The 10,639-nt window shown below is 41.9% G+C and overlaps 2 protein-coding genes across 4 annotated transcripts in view; one reads left to right on the top strand and one right to left on the bottom strand.

Annotated features, from left to right (window-relative positions):
• Positions 1–443, bottom strand: part of SIL1 (SIL1 nucleotide exchange factor) — a 60,616-nt gene extending 60,173 nt beyond the window's left edge. For both annotated transcript variants that reach the window (XM_080999217.1, XM_080999218.1), the window contains exon 1: positions 268–443. The gene's annotated coding sequence lies outside the window, so the exon portion shown is untranslated. The remainder of the gene's footprint in view (positions 1–267) is intronic.
• Positions 444–2,475: 2,032 nt separating this feature from the next.
• The window catches only part of MATR3 (matrin 3), a 30,828-nt gene continuing 22,664 nt past the window's right edge, over positions 2,476–10,639 (top strand). Inside the window, exons 1-2 of one of the 2 annotated variants that reach the window (XM_080999042.1) lie at positions 2,476–2,670; positions 9,688–9,787. The gene's annotated coding sequence lies outside the window, so the exon portion shown is untranslated. The remainder of the gene's footprint in view (positions 2,671–9,687; positions 9,788–10,639) is intronic. The other variant, XM_080999043.1, reaches the window with a different exon arrangement.

Below are 10,639 nucleotides of genomic sequence, written 5' to 3'. Positions count from 1 at the left end.
CCCACTGAGCTATCCCATCAGCTTTACATGCCTTGGTCTAACTTGTGCCTGATTTTAACAGGGCAACAGGGCTCATAGTAAAAATATTGAAAACTTCGCCGTTATTATGTGGAAACAAGAGAAAACCTTAATTTTAGGAGAAGGGTCCTAGGCTACTCTTCACCCCCATCCCGAAATGCTGGCTTTCTAAGCAGGCAGAGGGACTCCCGAAAAGGTCCCTCCATTACCCGAGCGCCCTTAGCCCCGCAGCAGACTGCGAGCTCCTACCTGCAGCGCAGTTTGGGAACAAGACCTCACTGAGGACTAGAATGCTGCGCAGTGCGTCCGGGGAGAGATGCTGCGATGCGCGAGCGCCCAGCTGCCTGCTCGCGGAGTTCCAAGATCAACCGCTTCCCCACCGTTCCGCGAGTACCAGGGAAAACTTAAGGCAACACGCTCCGCCAATCAGGAGCGGCCGCGTCACCCACCTTCCCCTCGCCTTCGTCACTAAGGGGCCGGGAGGGCGAGTGGCTGGCTCCGCCCATCGAGCGGAAGCCACGCCCCCTCGGCGGGGGCTGACACAGATATAAGAAAGAATAGAGAGGACCGTGCCGTGTTTCCTCAAACTGTTGCGGGACTACAGCTCCATCATCCTTTGTTTTGTTTTGTTTTTTAATTTATATACCACCCTATACCCAGAGGTCTCAGGGTGGTTCACAGAAAAGATTACAAAATATTAAATTAGGGAATTTATTTTATTTTATTTATTAAATTAAATTTAGGGAAGCTTTTAATGTTTGATGTATTACAGTATTTAAATATTTTTTTTGGAAGCCGCCCAGAGTGGCTGGGGAAGCCCAGCCAGATGGGCAGGGTATAAATAATAAATTGTTATTATTATTATTAAATCAGAATAAGAACAATGTTGAGATTTATGTTTGTTTGTTTGTTTAAATTCTTTTTGGAAAATCAATAAAAAAATTGGGGGAAAATCAAAATAAGAACAATGACCCAATAACACCCCCCCCCCAAAAAAAGAGCCACATTTTAAAAGGGTATAGGATGTCAGCTGTCAATCCGGTCAACCAAAGGCCTTATTATTGTTATTATTATTATTTATACCCCGCCCATCTGGCTAGGTTTCGTCAGCCACTCTGAGCGGCTTCCAGCAAAATATTAAAAATACAATAAATCACCAAACATTAAAAGCATCCCTAAAAAGGAACGGTTTTGCCTGGCGCCTAAAGGTGTATAATGAAGGCGCCAGGCGAACTACCCCAGGGAGAGGAAGTCTTTTCCTCCAATCCTGTGTTCGAAAGACATTGCTGTTACTTTAATCCTACGTAGCACTGCGAACGTAGTAAACTTAACCACGTGCGCTCTGGAAAAGTTCTGCTGACCTGTGCGGGACTCAGTCCCGGTAAATATTGTGCAATACTCTCCTTAGGGAGGCTTGCCTGGTGCCTCCATCACATACCTTTAGGTACCAGGCAAAAAAAATTGCACTTCAAAAAATAATAATTACTGTAGATGAGATAGCTCAGTCAGTAGAGCACTAGACCAGGGGTAGGCAACCTAAGGCTCGGGGGCCGGATCTGGCCCAATGGTCTTCTCAATCTGGCCCGCAGATAGTCTGGGAATCAGCGTGTTTTTACATGAGTAGAATGTGTCCTTTTATTTAAAATGCATCTCTGAGCTATTTGTGGGGCATAGGAATTCATTCATTTTTTTTTTTTTCAAAATATAGTCCGGCCCACCACATGGTCTGAGGGATGGTGGACCGGCCCACGGCTGAAAAAGGTTGCTGGCCCCTGCACTAGATTCTTAATCTCAGGGTCCATTGGGCAGAAAGATTCCTGCATTGCAGGGGGTTGGACTAGATGACCCTTGTTGTCCCTTCCAACTCTACAATTCTCTTTCTCTGATTTTCCCAAGCCTTAAACAACCTATGGCCTTTTAATCTGGGTGGTGGTGGGTTAGTTTGCTTGTTACGATAGTATGTATTTTTCTTTTATATTGTAAACCGCCTTGTAATCATCAAACGAAGTGCGGTATAGAATTGAAATTATTAATACAATAATTTAATTATTAATAATAATTAAACAACAACAATTTCCTTTCAGAGTCCTGTTTAAAGCTGCAATCCTGGGGAAGACTGAAAACAGAAGGTCTTCATTTCCGCTTAAGCACATATAAAGGTCGGGTTCAAGGACACCCTCTTGATAATTTAAGGAAATGTAATATTAGCACCAGCCAAAGTGTCACAAAGCCTTATTCTGAATGCGAATGAACCGAGAAACCTGAACCGCGGAGACAAAAGGCAACAGCCGAACACGTGATCAGACCCACGTGATCCCTTACCCTTTCAAGAACGAGGAAGCGAGAGTGCGGGAAAGGGGGGGGAAAACCTTTTATCATCTCGCGATAGGCGCGGAGGGGGGCGGAGCAGTTTAAAGTGCGCAGCTTCTCGCGCTGGGGGAGCGCATGCGCACAACAGTTCTTCGTTGACCGGACGGCGCATGCGCTGGGCGGATTAGCGGTCTAATACAAGCGTTGTGCGGGCGACGCTCACGCAGCTTCGTTCGTGGAGGGTCTTTTTTTTATTTTCTGAAGGAGGGGGGGGTCCCTTTTCCTCACATTACGTTCGTGGTGACGACCGCAAATGCGTGAGAGGCTCGCTTTCTTTCTGAGGTAGGAGAGGTGTGAGCGGCCTGTGCCTATTCCTGTCAGGCCGAGAAAGTGGGTTTTTTTTCTCTCGCCGTTCCAGCTGAATCGTTGGAAAGACGGACGGAGGGTGGGGAAAGGGCGCGTTATACTATAACCTGAGGAGAATAATCCGCGCGTGTTGGGGCCGGGCCGGGGAGGCCATGGCGCCGAGGCCTGAGGAGTGGTCGTGCGCATGCGCGGGCGCGAGACAAACCATGGGGCCTAGTCGGAGACGGGCATGTTGCGCATGCGCGGGTCTTGGGCGGAAAATGCCTTTTTTATCCGTTGGTTTCCGCCTCTGGCAGCCTTTTTGTTCTCTCGTTTGCCTTATGGATAGTTCTCGTATCTCTTTCTAATCTAGCTATTTCGCAGCTCGTAAAAATGGTGTCTTCAACTTAGTTGCTGCTGCTGCGAACTGGTTAAAGGTAAAGGTCGCACATAGTGTTTCTTTGCTGGGTCCCCTTACCAACGCCATCCACAAAGGACCCGGATATTTTGTTGTTTTTTACAAAAAAAAAAATTGGTTTTCACGACATTATAAACAAACACATAAGACAAACAAACATAAATCATAGCCTTATTGAAAATTATACTTATTAACATTAAGTGACTTCCTCGCTTCCCCTTAGTTGAATTTCATTGCATATCCTTTTAACGGTTTTCCAAATCACTGTTCTTCTAAAATTTAACTTAAACATTAACATCCTTAGATCTTCACATTATGAAATTAAACATATTAATTCATCCCTTAACATAAATAAAATCCTAAGCCAATTAAGTATCTGCAAGCTGTTTTCAGTTAATTTAACATATTTAACTAAGTAATCATTAAAGGACCCGGATATTATTTTGAAGTTGCTGCTTTCAGCTATAGTAACACCTGAGGTATATTTGAATAATTGTAAGCTGTCACGTCTTCGCAGCAAGCAGTACCATTGATTCTTTGTCACACAGTGCGCTTGGTAAACTGGGTTTTTATCAAGCAAACTTAACTCCGCTCACAAAGGAGCCATGTTTACTGAGTCACTGTCCTCCAATGTAGCATAATATGCATTTTACAATAGTCCTAGTAAAATGCATTGTAGTCGACATTGAGATAGCCAAGTTATTTCTGCACCGAAACACTGAAGACTGCAGGTGGGAGCTTACAAGGTGAAATAATGCACCCCACTACCATTTATTTTAAATTATTGTATACATCCTACTTCGTCACATGCTAGCTTCCCAAGCTAGAACCTTTCTCTTCATTCTAGTTTCTTCCTGTGCCCAGAAAAACAGCAGATGTTTGGTCACATAATGTGATAGGAATTCTATGGTTTTAGATATATGGCAACGTTCATAACCACACGTACATAGATCAGCACAGGAAAGCCAACCTGGAACCATTTTGATTCCTAAACTGAGCAAATGTTTCTCTGCATGGTAAAAATGGAAAAGCCTCCCCATTGTCTCTTTCCTCACAAATCCTGTCTAAAGGATATGTCTGTTTGAATAAGGTGTGAGCCTGTGACCTGGCCCAGGAAATAAGTATTTTACCACTACAAAAGAATGGCCAGGCTCCCCAGGCAATCCAATCAAGTAACTTGCCAGACAGGAGGTAAACTGTGACAGGAGAAAAACAACATTTAAATTTCTGTGATGTAGGTGGGATGTATCTGAGGGGTAGTCTTAGGTTACACCCCTTCTGTGATGAATGCATAATGTTTCTGGGGGTGGTCTTGATCTAGAGGAGGGGAATTTCAAAAGTCTTTATAAGCCCTTGCACAGCATTTTTGGGGGTCCTCTTCCTCTCCTGCGTGTGAGGGGAGCACCCTGTTGCAACAGATTAATAAAGATCAAGCTTACTAGCTGCTTTGCTTCTCAATAGTCTCTGGTTGGCCTCTGTTATTTTCTCCTACCAATAGGGAACCTATGTAAGGACTCTATATGGGCTCTTGGATACCCCATAAGGGAAAAGGGCATATTTTTATTTACAACACATTCACCATCTGGTTGAGAATTAATCTTGGTCAGCAATATTTGCAGCCCTCCTCCCGATTTTAAAGATCTATAAATGGTATTACATTTGCATGCTCAACATGTCCTGTGAGAACTGTTAAAATCAAAATGGCAACCATTCATACATGCAAATTATTAAGTTGTGGTCAGAATCTTCATGAAAAACATGATTATGTAAAGCTGCTTGGCTATTTTGAGTTGATCGATTACTCTCCTGGCAATTGTAATATCTGTTTGGACTGCAACCAGAGATGTGTGACTTTTTGGATTTTTTTCCCCCCTGTTGTCCATACTTGAGAAGAAGTCTGAGTTACATATAGTAAACTAAAATGTCTGTTAATCTTGTTAAATTTACATTCTGTATAAATATTTGAAAGCCCCAGTAATGATAATTAAGATATAACAATATAAAAGTGTTCACTTGTCATACATTTATATACATTTTTAAATGCAGCACTGAAAATTAACATTCCAAACCCTGAAGAGCTGTGAGCATAAATATAGATTTGGCCTGAAAAAGTTCTACATCTTTGTTTTTGAGTTGACTAGTATTGTATCCATTACAGTAGCCAAATTGACTTCTAGAATGTGTTCTCATTGTGTTAAATTTTATGAAAAATTTCCAACGGTTCTGTTTTCCATCCCACATCTTTGGTTGCAGTGATGAATTGGTTAAATATTAATCAGCTAAAAAAAGTTCCCTGGTTAAATCAGGCAACATATTAACCATTTTAATAGACATGTTTCTAAAAATTGTTGCTTAGTGTTGTCTTTGCCATTTGCATTCTCCCTTTTCTCTAAAGCATCTAAAAATAAAATGTGTTTCATTCTTAGAAATTAAATATAATAGTTTAATCTCCTAGATCCTTTATGGTGAATCAAACTTAGTTTCCAGCTTGTAGGCCTACTTATAATGTGATATGAACATGTTGGGATGGGAGGAAAGATCTAATGTGGTATCATCTCACTTATCAAATGTTGATTTCAATAATATTTTAAATGTTCTTAAATAAATTCAGTGTTTTATACTTCTGCAAACTTCTCTTAAAAGGTTTTCATATAATCAAGTGATATAACAATTTTGTTAAGTAATCATCTACTCTATTCCACCTTTCTCCCTAGTGATAGCTGCAGTCCTGGTAAATCCCATTGAATGGAAAAGCCAGTTTGAGTCCAGGTCTGGGGAAAAGCACAATATAAATATATATAATAATAAAATAATCATACCTCTGAATAAATATGCCTTGGTTTATGGTGTGTGTATCTTAAGTATATGCTTACTGTCTCCAGCACTCTTGGTTCATGGGTTCATTTCCATCTAAATTGCAGGTTTTTCTTGTGCCAATACAAAATGCAATAAGTATGTCACTAAAAACTCCATTTAAGCAGTACATCTAGTTTGAAAGATACCAAAGTAAAGTACCGTATTTTTCGTCCCATAGGACGCACCTAGTTTTTTTGGGGGGGGGAAATAAAGGAAAAAAAATCTTCCTTTATTTCCCCCCCAAAAAAAACCAGGTCAGGGAAACCAAACTAGGTCGAGGAACAGCGGGGTGGTGGCACTGCGCCTCCCTGCTGTCCCCCGAGCTTGTGGGGCTGGCCGATGTCTGCTCGGCTCGCGGGGCGCTCTGCTTCAGTGCGCCCTGCCCGCCGGGCAGCAGGCTGCTATCCGCAGTGTGGGGAGCCCTGCGGGGAACTCCTGCAGGGCTCCCCACGCTGCGGATGTCTGCCCGGCACGAGGGGCTCTCTGCTTCATGGCGCCCCTCGCACCGGGCAGCAGGCTGCTATCCGCAGCGAGGGGAGCCCTGTGGGGACCTCCTGCAGGGCTCCCCACGCTTCGGATGTCTGCCCGGCGCGATGGGCGCTCTGCTTCAGGGCAAATGTCACGCCGGGCGGCAGGCTGCTATCCACAGCCTAGACAGCCCTGCGGGAACTCCCGCAGGGCTGCCTAGGATGCGGATGTGTTCCCGAAGCGCCGGGCGCTCTGCTTTCAGCGCGCCCGGCGCTCCGGGAAGCAAGCTGCTATCTGCAGCCTAGACAGCCCTGCGGGAACTCCCGCAGGGCTGCCTAGGTTGCAGATGTGTTCCCGAAGCGCCGGGCGCTCTGCTTTCAGTGCGCCCGGCGCCTAGACAGCCCTGCGGGATTTTTCAGATTTCATCTTTTCACATCTGTGTTTTTTGGTTATCAAGGGTGCTGGGTTTGAGACATTATTTGGTTAACCATACTCCACAGGTTTGAATAAACCAAAGTACATATTAGGAATTGGGTCAGAGAAGTGGAAGGATCAAGATTACATTTGGGGGTTACAGAGAGCAAGGGTCTTGCACTGGCTTGGAAACAAGCATTTTGATTGGGGGTGGAGAGCTTGAGGGCATACCAGTGAATGATTGGATCATTTTCTTAGGAAATCTGTTTATTTTCCTCATCAGGAGGCTGCACTACTTTATCTGTTTTTTCATTGAGCCAAATGAATACCAAGAATTCTTGAGGATACACTGAATGTTACTGTGTATCTTGAAACCCTGAGAGGAATATGCCTGCTCAGGGATACTACAAGCAAAGCATTCTTTTTGCCCTCTACTCCCAACCAGTTTTGTGTTTTTGTTTTCCAGCTGGCACTCAAAGCATATTGTGCCTTGTGGAGGTCCCAATTGAGTTACAAGGGGAGGGGTGCCCCTTCTTAGGTCTCTTTTCAGTTGCCTTTCTGCATATGTTGCAGTTCACCAGAGCATGGTGATTTCTCCCTCTTGTTTCACAGTGAGCGTATTCTGGCTCCACTTTTGCTAAGACTCATCACTACCTTAGTTTTCTGTTAAAGGGACTGAGGTATCTGTGAAGTAAATAAAGTCTTTAATTTAACCACAAATAGAATCCATTGCTTTCTAGCCTTGCATAATTCTTGGTAAATATATACATGGGCTTAATGTAGAAATGGACACACACTAGACTGCACTATAACTATATAATATCTACACACTTATTCTACTATAGCTAATTTTTTAAATAGTTTGTATTTAGGCTGTCACTAGGGTTCCAGCCTAAAAGCCAATAATTGCTCTACACAAGGCTTTCTTAGTTCTGTTAAATAGATATTCTGAATATTAACCATTATTGACTACTTCATTATGGAACTTGCTCCTGCAGGAAGTGAACTTTACTACCTCAATTGTTTTTAAATGGATGCTAAAGAGCTGGTCTAAGAGCTGCATCTAATTTTAACTGATTATGGGCTGGGCTTTTAAGCATAATTTAATTGCTGGTTTTATTTATATTTACTATTTTACTGCTGGTTTTTATTGGTTTCTTTTTTAAGGTGATCTGAACCACCTTTGAAAGGGCTGTGCCAAAGATGAAGAAAGAACTGAATGTTCTTGATTATGTTTAACTTACAAACATTCGCATAAAATTATTTGCAACTCACAGATGGTGATGGTTAAAAAATATGGCTGTAACTTCAGGTGTTTGCATGTGAAATGCAGTTTCTTTTTCACAGAGACATATCACATATAGAAGATACAACCTCAACTGATAATTCCCATTTTAAAATGGGCACAATTAAAAAATAGGCTCCTATGGTAGTACGCAAGATTTGATAAAATATATAAGGCTGACAAAATTAAGTTAGTCTGTATTCTGAAGAGCATTTCCTCTCTTTTTTCTTTTCTTTTTGCATAAGACATAAAATGATGCCATATAGAATGTATCTTTGTCTCTCATACTCCATTGAGATGTAAATTTTCCTGTAATTAAATTCTCTCATATTATTAGGTACATTTTGCTCCTATGAAGTTGTCACTTTCCAATTTTCAGCCAGTTCTATTCTAGCAGTTACTAGCAATGCCCCACTTATGTGATGCATCTCTTTTTCAGGTTCTTAAAAACTATCTAGTGATGTTATTCCAAGATCCTTTGCTAGATGATGGCAATGGTGTATTTTATGTTCTCAAACATATTTTTAGAGATCTCTCTAATAGAGGGACTGAATCACCACATGAAGATCTTGTTTCTCTGCATCCCTTGCAGATCTGCTTCTCAACCTTAAATGGCGTGAGGTTCCGTCGTGACACTTGACTAAAAAGAGTACCTAAATACTGGCAGTTGACTACTTTCATTCAATGTGGGAGAGAATTTGGCCTCCTATTTGTGTTTGCCTCTTTCTCTCCCTGAATTCACATCCCAGCATGCTCTGAGCCATGTAGATTCATCACAATTCTAATTACTTGTTTTTGACAGACTCTCCAATAAAAGCTTGCATCTCTTGTAAGACAAGTATTTTTTGCAGTTTACCCTGTAGTGCTTCCCCTTAACAGCAGCTGTATTCAAATTCGTTGGGGATTCAAGTACTACTACTACTTCAAGATTTCTGTTCATATGAGATGGTGAAACTGTTGTAGAAGTTGAATCAGATTCTAAACTTGAAAAAGTTTAGCAGCTCCTTTCTCAAGGGAGTGTGTTGGGTTTGACAGAGGCCCATCTAGTCCACCATTCTGTTACCACAGGGGCTAACCAGGTGCCCATAACCAGGACATGAGTGCAATTGTCCTCTCCCATTGTGATCTCTAGCACCTGGCATTCAGAGAGATTGCTCTGATACTGAAGTACGTAAGCCAGTATGACTAGTATCCATTGATAGCCTTATCATTCCTTCCTGTTTTTAGGGTACTAGAAGAAATACCCATAAGAATGCTAAAGATATCTTCCTAATTTCTTTCTAGTTCATATTCCTTAATCATTAATGTGTTTCAAAATACAATTAGGCTGTATTCCAACTCTTCTTACCTGGGAGCAAGCCCCACTGAATTCAGTCAAACTTCTGAGAAGATATGGTTAGGATTACACTGTTAGCTGAACTACAGAGAAGTAATATTGGCCCTATTTCTATGGGGGTATTGTCCCTATTGTCCCTATTCCCTCTTCCCCAACTCAATTTCTGTCAATGCACTACCTCTTTTTAGTGTTCTGTTTTTAAGGCTTGTTTCTCTCATATCTTCTTTTTCTTTGTAGGTTAACATCGCTTTCATAATAAGCCTGAGCAGTCGCTCCTTGTGTGGAAACCAGGCTGTGCAGTGAAACCATCTGCTGTCCAGCCCAACTCTGTCAGGAGGTACTCTTCAGATGCTCCTGGGTCTGATACTGTCCAAAACCTTCAGCAGCTAACTCAAAGCAGAGGTGTAGAGTTCTGAATTTTGTAAGGAACATAACCACCCTTGCAAATAAGTCTGCCCATTTATATGTGGACTTGAAAATACTTCTCAGAATCCGTATAATGTTCTTATTTTAGGCCTTTAAGGAACTGTTCTGGGGTTGCAAAAGTAAAAATCAAAGAAAAACACACAATTGGCGGTGTTTCTACCTTGAAGTAATTTCAGAGAGGTAGTCATCCACACTACAGAAAGAGGAACGCATAGAAAATCCAGCCTGCTGAAACACCTGAAAAAGTGCTTATTGGCTCGGACTTGCACTGTTTTAAAATAAGTTTGTTTATTTCATGTCTTTGAATCTAAAGGTTGACATCCCTTTCCTTTATGACTGAGCTTGAATATCAGGCTTCTATGGTTACTCTCACCTTTCTTCCAAACGAGCCTGTTTACATTTTATCAAAAAGAGCTTTTGGTAGTAGGGCTTTGCAGGTCCACTGCACCCTCCAGGGCTTAATGCAAGTCAGGCCTTGTAGTGCAGTGTCCCAGCATCTTGTTTCTAATTCAAGGTTCTGTCTGAATAAATCTTGCAGTACCAGGGCACCTATGTATCTGCAGAGCCTTCCTACGTCACTGTATAACTGTAGATGACCATGCACATCTACAAAGATGAAATGTGTGGATTTTAAAAAATCATGATTTAGGCCCCTTTCTTTGATTCTAGCCAGTTTGTTAACTACAGACAGCTCTATACATTAAATTAATAGGGTTGTAGTCAACTAATATATACTCAGAGTAAATGACCCAATGAGATTAAT

This window comes from Podarcis pityusensis (assembly GCF_964106645.2).
Source record: "Podarcis pityusensis genome assembly, chromosome: 3".
In the NCBI taxonomy this organism is placed as follows: domain Eukaryota; kingdom Metazoa; phylum Chordata; class Lepidosauria; order Squamata; family Lacertidae; genus Podarcis; species Podarcis pityusensis.
The sequence above is the reverse complement of the archived record's forward strand: the minus strand, read 5'-3'. Positions and strand labels throughout refer to the sequence as shown.